The sequence below is a fragment of the Lepidochelys kempii genome, chromosome 1, assembly GCF_965140265.1.
Source record: "Lepidochelys kempii isolate rLepKem1 chromosome 1, rLepKem1.hap2, whole genome shotgun sequence".
In the NCBI taxonomy this organism is placed as follows: Eukaryota; Metazoa; Chordata; order Testudines; family Cheloniidae; genus Lepidochelys; species Lepidochelys kempii.
The window spans coordinates 339,137,390-339,159,962 of record NC_133256.1 but is presented as its reverse complement, the minus strand read 5'-3'; the positions used below and the strand labels follow the sequence as shown (position 1 = coordinate 339,159,962).

The 22,573-nt window shown below is 43.0% G+C and overlaps 1 long non-coding RNA gene across 1 annotated transcript in view; it reads right to left on the bottom strand.

Annotated features, from left to right (window-relative positions):
- LOC140906945 (uncharacterized) overlaps positions 1-22,573 on the bottom strand; it is a 68,210-nt gene that overhangs the window by 22,026 nt on the left and 23,611 nt on the right. Inside the window, exon 2 of the long non-coding RNA XR_012157310.1 lies at positions 8,162-8,381. This is a non-coding gene — a long non-coding RNA (uncharacterized lncRNA). The remainder of the gene's footprint in view (positions 1-8,161; positions 8,382-22,573) is intronic.

The following is a 22,573-nucleotide window of genomic DNA, read 5'->3' as shown; positions in this document are numbered from 1 at the left end:
GAGGAGAGCAACAAAAATAAAAGGTTTACAAAACATGACGTATGAGGGAGAGATGGAAAGAATTAGGCATGTTTAATCTACAGAGGAGAAGACTGAGGGGGAGACCTGTTAGCAATCTACAACTATGTAAAAGGTTGTTGTAAAGAAGACAAGGATTGATTGTTTTTCATGTCCACCAAGGGTAGGATATGAAATAATCAGCTTAGTTTGCAATAAGGGATACTTACGTTAGATATTAGTGAAAAACTTTCAAACAATAAGGCTAGATAAGGTTACCTAGGGAAGTTGCCTTTATCATTGGAGGGTTTTAAGAACAGGTTAGACAAACACTAGTGTACTTAATCCTTTCTCTGCTTGGGGGGCTGGACTAGATGACCTTCTGAAGTTCCTTCCAGCCCTACATTTCTGTGATTCTTAAAATTAAAAAAAGGTGGAATGTGACAGCAAAAAATTAGTAGAGAAAAAGGTGGTCTTGTAGTAGAGGCTCTGGGCTGGATCATAGATGTGATATACAGCCTAATTAGCTGTCCCTTTTTTTTTGTCAAAAATGGATTTTTGTCAAATGAAAACTTTTGTGGAAATTTTCTTGTTAATTCATTGTTTTTCAGAAAACTGTTTTCAAAATTGAAAATGTTTTTACCAAAACTTCAAATATTTTAACCAAAAATCATTTTTGAATATCAAAAATTGTTACTGGAAATAAAAATATTTTTTAAACAGAAAAGAATTTTCAAAAACTGATTTTTTTAATTTATTTTCAGTTTTGGTTTTTCAATGAAAATCTGAACAAGTGCTCCTGGGAAATTTTGATGAAAATGGGGGAAGGGGAAAATGAAAAGTAAAATTAATTTTCAATGAAGATTTTTTTTTTATTTTATCAGTTCTATGAAATCCTGTGGTTAGGGCACTGGCTTAGAACACAGGAGACCCAGATCCAATTCCCTGCTCTGCCATGGACTTCCTGGGTGACCTTGGGCAAGTCGCTTATCCTCTTTGTGCCTCCGTTTCCCAGCTGGAAAATAGATACCGTAAAGCTTCCATACTTCCCAGGGGTGTTGTGAGGATAAATATATGAAAAATCATGAAGCACTTTGAGATCTACTCATGAAAAGTACTATATAAAAATGGGCATTATTGTTGTGAGTATCATTAACAAAACTGAGATAGGTAAGTATAAATTAGATATCAGAACTGAGACACAGAGATTAAATAATTTCCCAAGGTCACCCAGTGAGTCACTAGCTGAACTGACAGTAGAACGGAAGAGTTCTTGACTTCCAGTCCTGGGCTCTAAACTCTTGCCCTTAATCTTTTCTTAGAGGCCAACAATGTTTAGCTAAAACCATGAGCCATGATTTTTGAACTTAGGTGCCTTACTTCAGAAGTCTACATTGATAGTCACCTAAATAAACTTGGCCTGATTTTTCAGAGGTACTCACTGTGACAGAGACCCCTTGGCAAAGGGTCCCCTGTTCTTTGCAAACATCTCTTACCACAGACCAGATAAACTCATGACAGCAAACACATATCTTGCAGGATTCCTATCCATAAAGAATAATATGTAGAGTATCGACAGAGAGCTCATAACATCTTCATAATCATTGGGAGATGTATGTATGGGTAATATTTAAGGATCAGTGTATTGATACTGGACGTACGCTTTGTGGAGAAAAAAGTAGACTGGTGGCCAGGATGTCCCAGTAACAGCCCATGTGGGCAAGGGGGAGTTGTCTCCTTGCCCTGTCTGGCCAGTGACGACGCCATGCAAGGCTCAGTTGTTTAACCTTGTGTAATACTAAGACTTTGAATGGGAAACAGTCAGAGGAAACAACAAACAACCAAAAGCACATAAAGATAAAATATGAAACTTCTCAAGGCAGGGATTCAACCTATATGAATAGCAACAAAAGCCTGTTTTCAGTATAATCGCGTGAGGGGAAGGACACTTGCACTCACTCACGGAGGAAACCGCTTGAGGAGTGGGAAGGTGGGGGGATGGGAATTCATGAACACTTGAATCCTGGTTTATCTGAAACCAGCCAGCTCTGCAGAAGACTGAACTTTTGGGGGGGAAAGTTTACTTTATTATACAGCAAAGGTAACTATTAAGTGCCGATCCAAGTTCATGTTTTATGTTTTGTTCTGTGTTGTAACCCAGTGTTTCCATCACTTTCTTTTGTTTCTAATTAAATCTTCATCCTTTCTTAAATAAGCCTACTTTTGTTTTATCGAAAGTGATCACAAGTGCTGTAAAAAGAACAGGGGGACTTGTGGCACCTTAGAGACTAACAAATTTATTTGAGCATAAGCTTTCGTGAGCTACATCTCACTTCATCAGATGCATACAAGTGCTGTGTGTTTTTACAGGAGCAGTGGTTTAAGGTAAAACTGGCAAACTGGGGTACACTGCTCCTTTGTGTGCAGAGGATCTGGAAGTTCTGTGAGAAGCCAGGGTCAGGGGCTGGATATCACAGGGGAAGGACTGTAAGGGACTTGGCGATTGGGGTGCCCCTATTGCTAACCCGCAAGGCAAAGTCAGGGCTGCTACAGCCCAGAGGAGAGAGCTTGAGCGGCTGAAAGGATGGTGGTGCTGGGGAACTGACACCCAGCAACTACAAGAAAGACTCCCTCTCGCTGGAGATGACTCATAGTCTTGGGCACCCCAAGAACAGTCACACAAACATACAGTTCCCATTAACTTCAGTGGGTATATGAGTGCTCAGCACCTTTTAATAGCAGGCTACTTTTCATGAAAGGCTCTAACAAAATCTGTGGGTATCTTTCCATTGACTTCATGGGGCCTTAGACTGGGTCTTGAGTGCCTAAATATGGATTTAGGTGCCTAACTTCAGGCACCTGCTTTTGAAAATTTTAGCTGTGTATCACCACTTACATGTTGGAGTGTTGGACTTGGCGAAGACAAGTTAATCAGTCTGAGACACTGACATTAAGGGCCATAGTCTGACACCCTTATTCACAGGGAGAGCTACCTTACTTTGGGCTAGTCTACATTAGAAAGGAATTTGCCAATACAGCTATACCAGTATAGCTATGCTGGTGGAGTCCCCCAGTGCAGATGCAAATTATACTGGCATAAGGAGTTCTTTTGCTGGTATAGTTAAAACCACCTCCCTGAATAGCATAACTGGCTCTGTGAATGAGGGGAAAGCAGTGGACGTGTTGTTCCTTGAATTTAGCAAAGCTTTTGATACGGTCTCCCACAGTATTCTTGCCAGCAAGTTAAAGAAGTATGGGCTGGATGAATGGAATATAAGGTGGATAGAAAGCTGGCTAGATTGTCGGGTTCAACGGGTAGTGATCAATGGCTCCATGTCTAGTTGACAGCCGGTATGAAGCGGAGTGCTCCAAGGGTTGGTCCTGGGGCCAATTCAATATCTTCATTAATGATCTGGAGGATGGCGTGGACTGCACCCTCAGCAAGTCTGCAGATGACACTATACTGGGAGGAGCAGTAGATATGCTGGAGGGGAGGGATAGGATACAGAGGGACCTAGACAAATTAGAGGATTGAGCCAAAATAAATCTGATGAGGTTCAACAAAGACAAATGCAGAATCCTGCACTTAGGACGGAAGAATCCAATGCACCGCTACAGACTAGGGACCAATGGCGAGGCAGCAGTTCTACAGAAAAGGACCTAGGGGTTACAGCGGACGAGAAGCTGGATCTGAGTCAACAGTTTGCCCTTGTTGTTAAGAAGGCTAACGGCATTTTGGGTTGTATAAGTAGGGGCATTGCCAGCAGATCGAGGGATGTGATTGTTGCCCTCTGTTCGACATTGGTGAGGCCTCATCTGGAGTACCGTGTCCAGTTTTGGGCCCCACACTACAAGAAGGATGTGGAAAAATTGGAAAGCATCCAGTAGAGGGCAACAAAAATGATTAGGGGACTGGAACACATGACTTATGAGGAGAGGCTGTGGAAACTGGGATTCTTTAGACTGCAGAAGAGAAGAATGAGGCGGGATTTGATAGGTGCTTTCAACTACCTGAAAGGGGGTTCCAAAGAGGACAGATAGCAGACGACAGAACAAGGAGTAATGGTCTCAAGTTGCAGTGGGGGAGGTTTAGGTTGGATATTAGGAAAACCTTTTTCACTAGGAGGGTGGACAAGCACTGGAATGCATTACCTAGGGAAGTGGTGGAATCTCCTTCCTTAGAGATTTTTAAGGTCAGGCTTGATGAAGCCCTGGCTGGGATGATTTAGTTGGAGATTGGTCCTGCTTTGAGCAGGGGGTTGGACTAGATGACCGCCTGAGGTCCCTTCCAAGCCTGATATTCTTTGATTCTATGATAAGCTATATCAGTGAAATGACTCTTTTGCATGTACAGTTGCATCTGCAAAGTGGGTTTCGCTGGCATAGCTTAGTCCATCATGAGTATGAATTTTTTCACATCTCTGACTGACATACCTATGCTGACAAAACTTTGTGGTGTAAACCGGGCCTTTGAGGTTAGACCTCTCGAAATACATGGCACTACTCATGAAATTTACTACTCAGTTTGCACAGTTGTGGTAGACTCTTGCCCTAATGTAATACAGGATGAGGGTTATTCAGCATCTGGGCTTTAGGAACAGTCTAAAGAAAACCGCTCATTGAGATTTTCTGACTTCCCAATTTTGGCTTGTTTGGAATGTTTGTGAAGGTTAAACAAAAGGAATCACTTGTTGTTTTTCCCCCACCAGTGTCACTTGAAACACTGCCTTTGTGACATCAGACATCTTTTGTTATTTCAAACACAGAAAATAAGATGAGGCTCTCTTTCCCTGCGTAAAATAAAACATTCCCATTTTAGGCTCCAGTGAGACTGTTTGGCACTCTATGCAAACCATATCCAGAGGTCAGGAGCAATAAAATATTCTGTTACCTTTAATGGATTCAAGGGATTATTTTCCATGTGCCAAAATGTTATGTCTGAAAGCTGCAGGAATCTTGAATGGTTGGATGATTCTCCCAAAATGTTCAGGGTTGAGAATGTTTACTTTTCTGATGATTTTCCACTGTCCCATTTTGTTAAGAGGAGGTCATGATAGGATAGTTTTGATTCTTGGGATATTGACTCACTGTAGAGATTCCTGTGTTCCTTGCAGAGTTCAATGCTAACTGGCTTCAGAGGCTGCTCATGGCTAGCTTTCTAATGAAACCAACTTTGAATATTTCCCCTCGGCAAGTTTTAACTAGGGACCACTGAATTTCTTGGGGTTCAAGGCAGAGAAAACCTCTCAGACTAGCTTCCCAGAGCTAATGTACCATGAAACTGGGTCAGAAGTGTGCGTTATGAACTGTGCTAGCTTCAAGGTATGATCAGGGTGGGGATATGGCCAGTGATTCTGTGCTGGATATGAATTCATCGACTGAAGATCATGCACACGCAGGAAGGGAGCACAGCAATCATGGACTGACTACTGCTGCTGGAGGGAAAGATCTATCCATCTGCATATATACCTCCCACATCTGAACACCTCTTACTAGTTAATAGAATTTATCTTCTCAACAGCCCTGTGAGATAGGACATTTCTATCCTTGTTTTACAGAGCGGAAGCTAAGGCAGAGGTAGATTAAATGACTTTCCTATGGTCATAGAATCATAGAATCATAGAATATCAGGGTTGGAAGGGACCCCAGAAGGTCATCTAGTCCAACCCCCTGCTCGAAGCAGGACCAATTCCCAGTTAAATCATCCCAGCCAGGGCTTTGTCAAGCCTGACCTTAAAAACCTCTAAGGAAGGAGATTCTACCACCTCCCTAGGTAATGCATTCCAGTGTTTCACCACCCTCTTAGTGAAAAAGTTTTTCCTAATATCCAATCTAAACCTCCCCCACTGCAACTTGAGACCATTACTCCTCGTTCTGTCATCTGCTACCATTGAGAACAGTCTAGAGCCATCCTCTTTGGAACCCCCTTTCAGGTAGTTGAAAGCAGCTATCAAATCCCCCCTCATTCTTCTCTTCTGCAGGCTAAACAATCCCAGCTCCCTCAGCCTCTCCTCATAACTCATGTGTTCCAGACCCCTAATCATTTTTGTTGCCCTTCGCTGGACTCTCTCCAATTTATCCACATCCTTCTTGAAGTGTGGGGCCCAAAACTGCACACAGTACTCCAGATGAGGCCTCACCAATGTCGAATAGAGGGGAACGATCACGTCCCTCGATCTGCTCGCTATGCCCCTACTTATACATCCCAAAATGCCATTGGCCTTCTTGGCAACAAGGGCACACTGCTGACTCATATCCAGCTTCTCGTCCACTGTAACCCCTAGGTCCTTTTCTGCAGAACTGCTGCCTAGCCATTCGGTCCCTAGTCTGTAGCTGTGCATTGGGTTCTTCCGTCCTAAGTGCAGGACCCTGCACTTATCCTTATTGAACCTCATCAGATTCCTTTTGGCCCAATCTTCCAATTGGGGAAGTCTGTGGCCGAGCTGGAAACTGAACCTAGGTTTTAGATGGAGCTTGTTGGAAAAATGTAATTTCTCTCACACACACAAATTGGATTGGTTTTCACAGGAGGAAAAATTCTGAAAAATTCAATTTTGTGGGAACAGACACTGAATTTTTTTGCTTTGTCCGAGGGCTGCCAAACATCCCAGGTAAATGGCTCCCTGGGGGTGTCAGGCAGCTCTGGAGGCAGCTGCCCAGGATGGCTGGGGAGTCCAGGTTGGCAGCAAACCTTTGTCAAGTTTCAACAAAACTGACAAGTTCCTACGGAATGTTTGAATTCAGTCAGAATCAGCACTTCCAGTGGAAAAGTGTTCAGTCGGAAACCTTTCACCTGGCTCTAGTTCTAATCCAGTGCCCTGTCTACAAGATGATCTCTCCTCCCATGCACTGCCATGTGACTAAACCCATGAACTTGGCCCGTGAGCGACGAGCAGACCTAATATCTGTTCCATTGCAGTCATGTTTCATTATACTTTTTTCTCTCTCTCACCCTCTCTACTCCTTTTCCCTGTCAAGTCTCTCTAGATTTTCATTCTACTCCATTTTTAACTTTTTTATTGAATTCTTCCACCCCCACCACCATTTCTTTCTGCTCCTTTTCTTCTAAGTAGGAGGCAAACCAAATAAAACCTGATTTTAGATAAGACTTTCCAACTTACGATGCTTGATCGAGTGAGTTCAAAATGGCCCAAAATGGGTTTGCCTTCCGCTGGCTTTAGGATGTCCCTGAGATGTAGCATTGGAGTAGAATGACATATTAATAGATAGCAAGAGATAGGGCCTTGGAGAACTCTTTCCCACACACCAAATAGACTAACCCAGCGATGATGGGTCAAAGTTGACTTGTGCCTTCATAGTATGTACAAAGTTTAGTGGCCACTTCAGAGAATATAAATCAACTGTAAGGGAGACTTTATGTATGTTCTTTCTTGTTTAGCTGTGCATCCATAATCTAAAACAAAAGTTACTCACAGTGAAAATACATTGGTGCACTTTGTTTATGGAAAACAATATTTAGTTGCTTCCACTTTTTTTTGACATTCCCCCATAGTCTGTATTCTAGGCCAGCCCCTTACCAAGAGTCAAAATTCTTTGGTTCTGTCCCCACGTCTGCCGATTAATCACTTTAGGGAAGTCATCTAACTTGCCTGTGCTTCAGTTTTCACCCACCCATAAAAGATGCAACATAACACGCCTTTATTTATTATTGCGTTTCTGCTGTAGACATCTGGGGTGTACAATAACTTTAGTATTGTCTTTCTAAAACAATCTTATTTTTTCTGTAATGCAGTGTGAGTCTCATGCATCAAAACTTCATCTGTGCTCTATACCAGTGGACCATATCCACTACTAATGTTAAGTACTCCCAACATGTGCTATAACTAACATCCATCCGTGCGTGGTGAACAGGGAGACTGATGCTAAAGGCCTTAAACTCAAAGGCACAGGTAGTTGGTGTAACTGCTGCAAGGACTAAACATGCATGTAGTTACATAAAACCTTATTGGTCATTATAAAATTAGTTGGAAAAGAAACAGAAGAAACTACATAAATTTTAATATTTCTTGATGGAGGGACTGAATATCACAGGAGAAACCCACAAGGATAGCAGGTGAAAATATCCATACTACAGAGCCTTTCACATGTAGGTCACCGGTTCACAGTGCCTGACAGTTACTGCCATTTGAGTGTGTTGACCTACCTGAAATAGGGACAGGTGGACCCATTACAGAGCCACTGGCATCTTTAGGGTTGAATCCTGCAAGGTGCGGAGCTCCCTCAACTACCACTGATTCCAGGGTACTCAGCATCTCATGGAAGGGCTTCACAACTGGTGGGATGAAGTAGTCTCAGCAGAGGAACAAAGCACTGAACGAGTCCCGGACAGTCTGTTGGTACCTCCAGGTTAATGTGAAGGTGCACTGGAAGGGGTGAAATGGGGGCCAGATTGGAAGCTTGAACTGTTATGGTACGTCTACACAGCAGAGAAAAACCTTCAGCTGGCCTGTACCGGCCAACTCGGGCTTACGGGGCTTGGGCTGCGGGGCTGTACCACTGCTACGTAGACTTCAGGATGGGGCTGGAACCTGAGCTCGGGACCCTCCAGCCCAAGCCCAGAAGTCTACACAGCAATGAAACAGCCCCTCAGCCTGAGTTCCACAAGCCCGAGTTGGCTGGCATGGGCCAGCCGTGGGTGTCTAGTTGCTGTGTAGACATACCCTTACTGACCAGTTGCTGTGTAGACATACCCTTACTGACCATACTGTATCTTTCCAGTGGCTAAAGAACTTCAGCGTCTCGGGGTGCTAGTTCATCTATCACAAATATTTTAAAAATATATCTTAAAAGGAGAACAAGCTACTCCTCATTTTGGCCCATGTTATTAAAACTCTTGGATGAAGATACATTAATCAGATTCTTCATGCTCTGCACTGATGTGAATTTGTTTAGCATTTGCTAAACACTGGTTCGGTAATTCCTAAAGTGCTTGTATCTGACAATGCAAGATGATTGACAGCCATTGAAGTGCTCTGTACCTTGCCTTATCGAGGTGGGAGGGAGGGAATGCATTTCTGATGAGACCTGGAAATTAACTAGAAAAAAATCACAGAGCTACCACTTGATTACCATTGGCTCAAGCTAAATTTCTTTTCATAAGAGTTGTTTAATCATGTGCTGAGCCTGGAAGTCCTATCCTATTAAGTAAAAGCGGTATGAGACAGTGAAAAGTCCATCTCTGCAGCATGAAAATTCAGCTCTGCTTAGAGCTCTGCTGGTGTCTAAGTGAATTTGCACTGACGACACCCATGGCTTGTCAGATCAGAAATGGTCTTTCATCCCTGTCCTTGTCTTTCTTATCCTATCATCTATTTTTCAGGAATCGTAAATGATTATTTCATTTCTGCAGTCGGCATTAAGGCTGTTTTTTGCAGGGAAAAAACTTAATAAGAAAAACAAAAAAACAGATGCATTGTTTTGAGGGCCCAACTAACACATCCACATAACAAACTCAGCTCATTATTATGCATTATCTACCGCTGTTTGCTGCAATGCAATATTTACACTTTGGCATTAAGGCAGGAGACGGTCCTCGTTATGCGGCACAGCCACCGCTGATAAATCGACACAATGGTTTTTCAGAAACATGAAGAATTGAAAATGGTTCATCTGGGGACTGCAAGCACTATGAATTCTTTATATCTAACAGTTGGCCTGCACTGACCCAAAGGATATTAGATTTCTTAGGAGCAAACATGCTATGCTGAAATGTACTTAAAACGCTCTCTCAGCGGCCTGCAGTGGCTGGCCCCCCATCATCACTGGCCTTTGCCAAACAGAGCTTCATCTCCCTCTGTGCAACCCTTGCTCCCTTTCCTTATGCCTCCTGCTGGCTGCCTAGCCTCTTTCATGCTGGCATGATGCAGGCCACATGTGGGGGTTGGGAGGGGTAAGTGAGTGCAACAGTGGACGCTGGAGGAGGTTGCTCCCAAGACCTGGATTTTAATAGCCATGTCACTGGGATTGTTTTTACAGCTGGCAGGCCAGAGTGATCGTTGGCTGCCTCTTCTCATTTCTGTTGGCTCCTTCCTCCTGAATCCCCATCAAATCTGCTTCTACTGCAGCCATGCAAGGGGCTGCGCTGGGCTGCTGTTATGGCCTGCAGAGCAGCAGGCTCTGACCTTACATTAAAAAAAATAATGTGATACTGAAGAGCTGCCCAATGGCCCAGCAGACAGCACATCATGCTGCTCTGTCAGCATTGAGGCTTAGCCGAGGCATTGACCTATCGGTGCTGGCACAGCTGATCAGCATTTACCCAAGATAGAGTGAAGCAGAGTCCTTTAGATGAGTGCTACCTGGGAGGCAAAATGTTGGCAAGACTTGTAAGGACCCTATATATAGAGAGAGAGACTCTTACCTCGAAGGCAGTACAATACATATGAGGATGATGATGAGAATGCCTGACACTTCTGAGAATCTCAAAGCACTTTGCCCATAGGAATTAGTTAAGCCTCACAACACCTTTCTGGAGTAATTAGGTATCAATATTATCCCTATTTTTTTTTCGCTTTCTGTTGGGGAATCAGGCACAGAGGTCCATTGACTTATCCAAGCTTCTTATAGAAGCCGTCCAGACTCTCAGTCCTCTGATCTAGCCGCTAGATTATGCTCCTTTCCATTCAGCTGTCTTCCCTCCCCTTCTCTCTGCAGAGTCCCCAGGGTGATGCATTGTCTTTCTATCCCTCCTATCCCCATGGATCTCCTCCATTTCCTGCTTCTTAAAAAGCCCCATCAACTGAATAAGCCTGCTTGCAGGGGAAAGCTGGGTGGGGTTTTTCCACCCAGAGTCCATCCAAGTTGCTTCTGACAGTGACTGGTGTTTCTAGAGAGCTGCTTGATGCTGAGCATGGCCCCTCTACAGCACTCCAGCCCCTGTCACTGGGACCTAAACTCAGATTTTCTGGGTGACAGCGTAGTGCATGGTGCTGCCATTACTGGTCTAGGCCAGCCCCTTGTTTGAAAGATAATTAGAAGAATGGGAGGGAGGGAGAGAAGGGAATAGAATTCAAGAGGATGAAAGGCTGTCAGGTAATTGAGACAATCTTTAATTGAACTATACTTTCACTGACTGCAGCACACAAAGAGCTTTACTGCGCCGTTGCTGTGGAAACCTTAACTTTGAGCTTCCTGACACATGATTAAAATCATAGACTTCAATGCTTCATTATCACAGCGAGATTTCTCATAAGGTAGCCAGCACAACAGTGGAGCCTGAAGATTTAGGGCCAGTTTGTCCCCTCTGATTTTTAGCCACCAAGGCTGATTCCAGGAAAGAAATAGCCACTCAAGTGGACAGAAATTTAGCAGAGAGAGTTTAAGTGGCATCATTCCCCAGTCCTACGAAAGCACCTCCATGTGGATACTGCATGGATGGGACTCTGTAGCCTTTGAAGACCAAGGAGGAAGCAGAGCCAGGTGAGAGCTGCTGTACGTGGGCATAGAAGGTCTGATGTCCTTGAGCGTGCTCCCAACAAATGCTGAATTTCTTATGGATCTCAGGACATCTGCAGGGTTAGAGGGGCATTGTGGGTGGCCAAACCCTACCCATTGGAGGGAATTATGATTATGATGAGTATGACTTATTTTTTTGGCATTCCTACACACTATGATAATGCAATCAGCGATAGGGCCTTTGATTACAAATGATGCAGAAACTCCATAGCATCAAGGCATTTGTGCTTTCCCCTTCCCTTTGACCCTCCAGTGGCTTTCAACAGTAGAAACTAAGGGAGGGCCTGTAATGCATTAATAACATTTTGAAAGAGGAGGTGATCTGCCCTGACTCCACCCCCTCTTCTACGCAATATCACCAAACACATATAACCTCCACCCTAGTTATAAACTTTATTTTTTCCTCAACTCTCCTGCCTACTCTCTTAACTTCTCTCAGCCACAGCTATTGTTTATATTTAACTCTGTTAAGCATTTTGGATGAAAGATGCTATATTCAAATTAATGGAATTGCACAGGGACAGGGTAGAATTTGACCCATGATTCACCATTCTGAATCCTACCACTGTTCCGTCTATCTTGATATCCAGGCAGTGGCTTATATCTCATGTTTCAGGGGAAGAGGAGAATTACCCATAGCACATCTAGCCATTTGTGCAATTCTGAACGTGGGAGCAATGAGTAATTTCCTGACCTCCTGGGCAATTAGTTTATGCCCTGAAGTAGGATGTTTGATTACCCTTCTTATAAACTTAGCTTGCAGTGTTAATGGCTGTAAAATTATCCAGTGTCTGATTAGATCCAGTCACAGAATTTGTCTCAACGCTTTCCAGTAGCAGTGAATTATCCATTGACCATCTGCTGCATAAACGGTTTGTTCAAAACACACTGTCCTTTGATTTCTTGGGTCCATCCATGCAGCAGGATTATAAAAGGGATAGATCATTTTTCACAATACCCTTCATAATTTGAACTCAATCAAGGCCCCGCAATTTTGTTCCAAACTAAATATTACTCTTTATTTAAAAATCTCATGTAAATCCTGTATTCTAATAATACAATACCTGATTTTAAGAGTTGGGCAGGAAATGGTTTTCTTGTCCTAGGAAAAATTGACAGTTTTCAAATTTTTTTCCTGTCCCAAATCAAGATGAAAATCCAATCTCAAAAATTTTCACAAACTGACAATCCAACACCAAAATAAACCAAAACAAAAATGGTTCAGATCAAAGGATATAATTTCAATAGCTTCAAAATATTTTGTCTTGATTTTTGACCTTTTACTATAATTAGCTTAAATTTCTAAACAAAAAAAGGCATATTGAACTGGAAAACTGGAAATTTTTTTCATTTTTAAAATCTCAAAACAGTTATTTCAATAATTTCAAATTTTTTTTTCAATTTTTTTTCTAAATGCAAAATTTGCCATAATGGACCCTATCCCTCAAACAGTTTTGGTTTCAACAAATAGGCATTTTCTAATGAAACATGCTTATCAAAAAATACCTGACCTCTTCTTCTGATCTTGTCTCTCATAAAAATTGTACCTCAAAATGCTCAACATAGTTAAATAATACAATGGCAGAGTTAAATATCTAATACCTATGGGTAAGGAAAGTGAGAGGGGAGAAAAAATATCATCTCAGCTGAGAACTGAACTAAAATTGGGATTTTATGGACAAGTTCAAGATGGCTGCTAGACTGGTGTACAAAATGGTGAAGGAATAAGGGCTATCAGCACAGAGAGATCAGAAACAGCCTTGGTCCTTGCACTCCTCACATGTATGGACTTAGATTTCACAATGGGTCAAGTCTGTAGAGGTGGGCTATTTTGAGGGGACAAGCATATGCTGCACACATGTAGCATGCAGCTGGGGCTGTTCCGACCCATTTTCTGTCAGTATTCCTCCTAAAGCTGTTATGCCTCTGGGATCCCTCATCATGGCACTGTCCTTCTCAATAATGTCTCCCTTATCCCCCTGTGACAGTGCTGAGAACAAAGCCACAGAATAAAATGGAGAGATGCTTGTGCCTCAGCAGGGTGGTTAGGGCTACAAGCTTAAACGTTAAAAGACTTGGGTTCACGTCCTTGTTCTACCACAGGCTTCCTCTATGGTCTGGTCCTCTGTTCCCTGTCGGTACAAAGAGGCATAATAGCATTTTCCTACTTGAGAGGGGTGTTCTGAGGATAAATACATTAAATATTGTCAGGAGCTCAGATACTACACTGGCAATTATCTTAGATAGATAAAAGGAACAAATCCATTAAATTCTGAAGCGTCGATGCCCTTAAAGAGATTAAATGTTTAGCATAGCAACCCCCGTAATGTCTATTGAGTACTTGTGGTACAGGTTAGTCAAAGAGAAGGCACAGCACTTTGATTAACCAAAGCTCAGATCACTCTGAGTCTTTTGAAAGCACTGGGTGTACTGGGAGGCTGAACATCGGTACTAGCATAATTACTCCCGTATTAACATTACACCACCCCGTTGGCACAGTCACTCACATATTGTTAACATGGTACCAGTATTGCCAACCCAGGCCCTCAAAAATCTTGTGCCAGGCTCCAAAGCATCATGAGATTTTTTTTTTTTTTAAATTATACACGAGGTGTGTTTTATGTTGGCCTCCAGGTTATACTTAAATCACATTTTCAACCTTTTTGCTGCAATCATGAGAGTTACAAACTTGCTTTAAAAAAAAAAAACTGAGACTCTCACATAGTCACTGGACACCAGGAGCTGAGGCTTTGAGAAGAACACTAAATATTGTGAGACTTGCAATAAAATCACACTGTGGTATCTAGTTTATACAACACAGTGTTCTATTAATTAAGCTAGGTAGCCAGTAATTTACAGCAAAAGGCTGTAGATTTTAACCTAATTAAATGTATTTTAGGGTAACCGCCTACATTTTTTATATTATACTATTAAAATATTTCTTTGTGTTTTTGTCTTGACTCCATGAAAAGCATATTATTATTTTGTAAAAAATACAAGTATTTCTGTGTTCTTCCTTTTATTAAATGGTTAGACTCCATGCTGTTGAATTGTATTTTATCTGCCAGGGCTGGGAATTAAATTATTTTGTAAAGATCTAAAATGGTGTTTCTTGTTTGCATGTTTCAGAATTTTGACTGTCTCCCTAGTGACGGTTGCTAGGCTATTCTGCAACACACTGGTGGGCGATCCTTACAATGCTGAAAGTGTTATCGCACTTTTGCGAAGAGAGCCATCTAAAAGACCCATCTGATGGTTCTTTGAGATGGGACTTCAGTTGCATTTTTCCCCAGCTATTGTCGTCAAATTTCTCCTTGGCATGCAAAGGGGGTGAGGAGCTGGGGGAGGGAAATTGGGGAGCAAAGTCACTCAGCAGACAAAATTAAAACTGGCCAAGCGAACTTTGTAGGTGGCTTCCCTGTCTATTGTCAGTGATAGGAACACGAATTCGCATGACTCATTTAGACCATTGATTCATCAAGTCCAACTTCCTGCTTCTGGAAGTGGCCAATACGGTATTCCACAAGAGAAAGGTGAGACCCTTCCATGTATTGTACTAGGCAATTGTGCAGTGATGTCAGTGATTTGAGTGAGTGGTGGGGGAAGGGTAGGGAATTACCTTCCTGACTCCTTGCAAGCATCAGCTTATGGCCTGAAGCATGTGATCACAATAGCTATAGTTAACTTGTTATAAACACACAGGGGAAGGCTATTTAGTCTCCCCTCATACAACTCCATTGAATTTTACATGTATGCACAGGCAGGATGTTACATTCCTATGGTTTTCTTCTTTTAAACTAAGGTGACCATATATGCCCCCAAAAGTTCTTATTTTAATGGTGTCTTATTTTCATTGGTTTATGAAAAAGGCAATGTTTTATCCTGGGCTTTCGTGAACTCCTAACAGGCTTGCCACATGTTGCCACTCTTGTTTCATTGGAAATCACACCTGTGCACACTGTCAGACTCGTAAGAAAGATATCTTTGTTGATCATGGACAGAAACCAGTATTACGTGATGAGAGGCCTGCGTTTGTTTGGTAGAAGCCTGGCCACCAGCTTACGTTCCTGAGCTCCACACTAGGTCCTTCCTGAAGCCTGACTCTTTGTCTCCAGTGCCACTCATGCTATACCCTCCACAAGGCTACTCAGTGACCAATCAGTGCCCTCTGCTGACCTACTCAGATCCATGGGGTGTCATGGATAGGAGTGAAGTAGTTTGGCAGAGAAGGAGGAGAAGAAGAAATTAGCATCCTATTCCACTATCTCCCTAAAGATGGCAAAACCCTCCAGTGCCAATTCCTTGATCTGCCACAGAACCATTCCCTGCAACAGGTACTTGATTACTCTATTTTAGCATCCTTACCTTATACTGTGTATTTTTAGGTATTGTTATTACTAATATAACAGTGGCACATTGAGGCTACGACTGAGAGTGGGGACTCATTGAGCCAAGCACTGTACGTAGAAATAGTAAGAGACAGTTCCTACCCCAAAGAGCTTACAATCAAAATAGACAAAGCAAAGTTGTCTGGAAGGGGAAGCAAAGTTGAAGTGGGTGGAACATTCTTTAATCAGAATTGATTTGCACTATTTGTTCAATTCTAGTTTTCATACAGGGAAAGAATAGGGAAAACTTGCTTTATTTTCCTCTTAAACATAACAAATAAAAAGTAGATCACTCTCCTTTCTCCCCCGCTATGATAGAAACAACTTCTTCTTTTATATGGTTTATCCATATGTCTGGAGGTGAGTGGAAAAACCTCATTTAAAGTTTAGCTTTTCAAACTGTGCATAAAAATGATAATTGCTGTAATCAGCTTGTTCAGAAGAACCAGGCTATTGGCAGTCAGTTTCCTTAAATGAGTGTTCCTGCCTGATGTTTTAGACACACCCCTTGGGTTCCCACACTGAGCTGACATTTCAGTTTTAGTGTCCAAATAAAAAATAAGGTACAGAGCAGGAGGTCCTTAAAGAAGAATACTGTTGTTCGGGTGCTACCCTTGGGCTCAGGAGACCAGCATGCAATTCCCTCCTCAGTACTGACTTCTTTTATGACACTGGGTAAAATTTTCAAATGCACTGAAGTGACTTAGGATCCTAATAGTGGGATTTTCAAAAGTGCCTAAGCTTTTTAGACACATAACTGCCATTGAAATAAATGGGATTTAGGCACCTAACCAGCTTAGTTGCTTTTGAAAATCCTGCTATAAATCTCACTTTCCAAAGTCACTTGGGAACTTAGGAGCCTCTGTTCCATAGGCTTGCAATAGTACTTTGGCACTAAAGTGTCTAAAGCTCTTTTGAAAATGAGATGTAGGCTCCTAAATCAGTTAGGCATTACAATGCTGAGTAGAGCAATAAGAACATAAGAATGGCCATACTGGTTCAGACCAATGGTCCATCTAACCCAGTATCCTGTCTTCCTACAGTGGCCAATGCCAGGTGCTTGAGAGGGAATGACCAGAACAGGTAATCATCAAGTGATCCATCCCCTGTCGCCCATTCCCAGCTTCCAGCAAACACAGCAAAACAGCTTCTGGCAAAAACTTCACAGCATGGCTTTGCATCCCTTCCCATAATGGCTAATAGCCATGATGGACCTATCCTCCAAGAACTTACCTAATTCTTCGTTGAACCCCGTTATAGTCTTGACCTTCACAACATCCTCTGGCAAAGAGTTCCACATGTTGACTGGGAGTTGTGTGAAGAAAACCTTCCTTTTGTTTGTTTTAAACTTGCTGCCTATTAATTTCATTTGGTGACCCTCCCCCCCCTCGTTCTTGTGTTATGAGAAGGAGTAAATAACACTTCCTTATTTACTTTCTACACACCAGTCATGATTTTATAGACCTCTATCATATCCCGCCTTAGTCGTCTCTTTCCCAAGCTGAACAGTCCCAGTCCTATTAATCTCTCCTCAATGGAAGCTGTTCCATACCCCTAACCATTTTTGTTGCCCTTTTCTGTACCTTTTCCAATTCCACAGATGTGAGGCAACCACATCTGCATGCAGTCTGCAACATGTAGGCATACTATGGATTTATATAGAGGCAATATAATATTTTCTGTCTTAATATCTATCCCTTTCCTAATGATTCCCAACATTCTGTTAGCTTGTTTGACGGCCGCTGCACACTGAGTGGATGTTTTCGGAGAACTATCCACAACTCCAAGATCTCTTTCTTGAGTGGTAGCAGCTAATTTAGACCCCATCATTTTATATGTATAGGAGGGATTATGTTTTCTAATGTGCATTACTTTGCATTGATGCAGTGCCTAAATACCTTTAAAAATCTGGTCCTTAGGCACTTAGAAACCCAAATCTCATGTCTATTAAAAATGTAGGCTCCTAAGTGCCTAAGTTGCTTTTGAAAATTAGATTTATAGTGTGATTTTCAAAAGTACCCAAGCAGGTTAAGTATCAGGGGTTAGCCGTGTTAGTCTGTATCCACAAAAACAACAAGGAGTCCTAGATTTAGGACTAACAGATTTAGATTTAGACTAACAGATTTAGACTAACAGATTTATTTGAGCATAAGCTTTTGTGGGTAAAAATCCCACTTCTTCAGATGTAACTGAAGAAGTGGGGTTTTTACCCATGAAAGCTTATGCTCAAATAAATCTGTTAGTGTTTAAGGAGCCACTGGACTCCTTGTTGTCCAAGCAGGTTAGACACCACTGTCAACAGTGATTCTGTTTCCCCCCCACAACCCAAGGTACAAATGCCACCTATTTCAAAACAGAGTCTAAGGTTTACTTTCTTAGTACAGATTAACAATCTGAAAACATTTCAGGGTGATATTTTCTGCTGTACAGAGATGCTTTTTTTCTAGGGTTAAAGAGCAAGATAATGCTGTGTGATTTAGGGGCCGGATAATGAAAGGATTACAAGCACAACTTTTGTCATTATGCGTGAACAAAGGAATGATCATATTGGATCAGATCACTGGTGTGTCTAGTCCAGTATCTTGTCCCTGACAGAAAGAGATGCTAAGAGGGAAGAGCAAGAAGTATCATCATGGGCAATTATGGAATAACCTATCCATAAGAGAGCTTCTTTCTGACCCAATCAGTGCGTGGTTGACTAAAGCATCTATTTTTTATAATAAAGGAGATGTTTTTATTCTATCTCATGTAACTATTCTCAATTTCTGAGAGTATTTCATACTTGTAACCTGAAAAGTATAGTGGTAAATATCCACTGTTCTAGTTTTCCATTATGCTGTAACACTGTGTGACAGGTTGTTCTCCACATTTAAGGAACAGCCTGGGTGCAATCACAGAGGACCATGCCCCACTACTGGGGCTGGACTATATAAAAAGGAAAACAAAGCTGAATAGAGAGGGGCGATTCAGAAGCTATGCTGGTGATTGTGTGCATCAAGATACTGCTCCTGCTCCTAGAGAATTTGGATTTTCTGACTGTCAGTTTAGTTGCATTGAAGTAAGGGTCTTATGAATTTTAAGTTGTTCCTTCCCCAACGTGATGCATAAGAGAAAGGGAGAAATCCTGCTAGCCGCCATATCAATAAAAGAACTAGGAAACTTGCTTGCTGGTGTTGGTTTGGAGACCTTTTTTAAAGAGGATTTTTTGTTAGTTTGGTTTTGGCTTCCTGTTCTTTGATCCTGCATGCCCTATTCTTCAATGTTCATAACTAGATCTGGTTTAAAAATATTTTTATTTATTTTGCTGGAATTTTTTTTTATTTTATCAAATTTTACATTTTTTTTCCAATGGAAAACAAAATATTTTTAAGGAAACAATCAAAGTTTTCTGACTTTTGATAGAAGTTGAAAAGCAAAAATGTTGACTGAAAATCTTTTTTTTTTTTTAAGTTTTGGTGAAAATTTTTCAACCAGCTCTGCTCATAACTTCGGAAAACATTTAACTTTAGGTCTGAATTTTTCCGTAATTTGCCTCTGCTCAAAGGTGACATATTTTCGGAAAACGTGAGCAAAATTTCTTTCAGCCATTTTTGATGAGACAGGGTGTAACAGGATGAACTAGGTCCGGAGGCCCCCTGCTAGAAGCCTTTCAGCTCTACCACGCCCCGCCTCCTAAAGAGGCAGTAGAGAGGTCCTCCAAGCTGCCTAGAGCAGGTGAATGGGAAGCAGCCAATCAGGGCCCAGCAGGCTAGTATAAGAAGATTTGCAGGGCCAAAGGAAGCTCAGATCCTTGCTAGACCTGGAGGAGAGTAGAGGGTATACATGGTGGGCTCAGGGAGCTATAGGACTTTGGACATAGCAGAGTTGGCAGAGGTCAAGGGGCACATGAAGGAGCTCCAGGATGGCTGTTGGGACTCCACCAGCACAAGGCCCTGAGGTAAGGGTGAAGAATGTGCTGGAGCCATGGGGAAGTGGCTCAGGAAATTGTAGCAGTGACACAGTTTATCTAAAGAGATGTGGTGGATGGCTGCTAACTATGGGGTCCCTGGGCTGGGACCTGAAGTAGAAGGCAGGTCTGGGTCCTCCCACAAGCCACTGGGAAAGTGGCCCAGCTGGAGACCTGTGGCCAGAAAGGGCCTGAGAGGGTAAAGACATTTTCTCCAGGGAGGAAGCCCTGGGGCACTGCTCTAAAGCAGAGCAGGGACAACTTGAGAGAGACATTACAGAGGGCACTGAGAGAAATCCCTGTTGGACTTGTACCCTGTAAGGGGTTTGCTTTGTTTTTATTTCACGTACAGACTGTGTGGGACGTGGCTGAATTGCTGAGTCACTGAAGACTCACCACAAACAGAGACAGTGAGTGCTGCCACATGCACTGAGACTGGGGGTGCTCACAAGAGGTGAGTGTGCCCCATTGCGGGGAGATTATTTTGCAATCCTTTTTAAAATGGGAAAATAGGTTTTTAAGAATTTTCAGGGATGAAAAGGATGGCTTAAGGGGATAATTCAATAATGCATTGTTATTGTTGGGGTTACCTGACACCCCAAACTCCTAGGGCATCTGTGTGCCTGGTGTATGATGCCTTGGGGCTGATCTATACTAGAAAAATAGACTGACCCAGCTATCACACTCAGGGGTGTGAAAAATCCACCCCCCCCCACCCCCCCCGAGTGATGTACTTAAGCTGTCCTAAGTCCTCATGTAGACCGCACTAGGTCGATGAAAATTCTTTGTTGACCAATTACTGCCTCTCAGGGAGATGGATTACCTACACCAATGGGAGAACACCGTCCATCGGCATAGGTAGCGTTTGGCTACAGCAGCTGGGTCACTGTAGCATTTCGGGTGTAGATAAGCCTTGGAACCAAGCACTGTGTGTGCTTCAGCAGCTGGGCCTTGTAGGCTCTCGCCCTGGTGCATGCAGGGGTGAAAGTGAGTTAAAGGACTTACCGGTACGCCGGAGTCCTGAGCAGGGGGCGTGGCCTTAACCAGAAGAGGCAGGGCCTTTCCCCCGGGCCCTTTAAATCTTGATTTAAAGGGCCCGGGGCTACCAGCTGCAGAGGTGATTTACACTGGTGATTTAAACTGCCCAGGGCTCCAGCTGCCGCTCCTGCAGTGGAGCCCCGGGCCCTTTAAATCACTGAGGAGCCTTGGGGACTCCCGGCTGTCACCGCTACCTCTGGGCTCTGGCAGAGCTTTAAAGGGCCTGGGGCTCCGCTCTGGTAGCGGCTGCCGGAGCCCCAAGGCCTTTAAATCACCGCCGGAGCCCTGATGCCCGAGCCCTGGGCTAGCAGCAGCCGGGCTCCGTTGGGGATTTAAAAGGCTGCTGCTGCCGCCCCGGCCCTTTAAATCTCCTCTGGAGTCCCTCCACTGCTACCCCAGGGCTTCGGCAGCAGGGCTCAGGCATTGATGTACCACCTCTGTCTTGCGGTTGGGGCACATGTTAGACAATATTTCTTGTTACATCATTTTATAATTTAAATTTAATCATCCAAGCTATACTTTCGCAACACTACCTGTCGGTACTTCTTTCCCATCATCTTTCAGGTTATTTCTCGGGCATTGACTCTTGTCGTCATTTGTCTCCAACACCTAAAATAGCTAAGCTGAAGTCTTGCAGGCCTCAGCCTACATATTTTTGCATTTCAGCTTGTCTTACTCTTGTCTACTACATTGATCAGTATTTAGAGGAACTGTCTTATGCTTTTATAATCCTATAAATCCACTCTGATTACAATGAATATGATATAACATTGATTAATCCTAGCATTATAGGATAAATGGATACTAAACTAAAATCATTGGCTACATTGGGCTGACAGGAAAGGTTGCAGATGTCCGAGAACTTAAACAGTTACCATTCAAATTATGATATAATGGTTCTTGTTTGGATCCCTGGGGCAGCCCAATCAAGCATCAGGGCTCTCCAGGCCTTGGGCCTAGGGTGCCTTCTCCAGTCCACTCTCTCTTCAAGCAAATAAGCATTTGTGAGTTTCCAAGCCAGGCTCAGTTAGTGTCTCTCTCTGGGCCCCTCTGCACTGGCTTCCTGCCCACCTGCTGCTGCTTCCCTATAAATACCATACAGACCTGGTCCCAGCTGTATCTCCCAGCAGTCACAGCATCTTCCTCACATGGCTCTAACCACAGCTCCTGGGCTTCTCTCCAGCTCCCTGCTGGCATGTGGTTCCCACCCCCAAACAGCCCTGGCGTCCTCCTGCTTGAGGACCTTTCCCCTTCCCTGGGACAGGGAAGGGGGAGGGCAATAGAGAGGGACTGATGGAGCTGTAGTCCCCTGCTTTGCAGATCCATCACAGTATCCTCCTTCTGATTTGACAGAGCTTATCATGCTGTCATAAATATAAAGGGAAGGGTAACCACCTTTTCTGTATACAGAACTGTAAAATCCCTCCTGGCCAGGCCTTTCACCTGTAAAGGGTTAAGAAGTTAGGATAACCTAGCTGGCACCTGACCAAAATCTCCATTGAGGAGACAAGTTACTTTCAAAGATGGAGGGGCGGGGAACAAAGGGTATGCCTGTCTGTGTGATGCTTTTGCTGGGACCAGGTCAGGAATGCTTTTCAGAACTTCTGTTAAGTTAAAAGAGAAGGAGTACTTGTGGCACCTTAGAGACTAACCAATTTATTTGAGCATAAGTTTTCGTGAGCTACAGCTCGCTTCATCGGATGCATGCTGTAGCTCACAAAAGCTTATG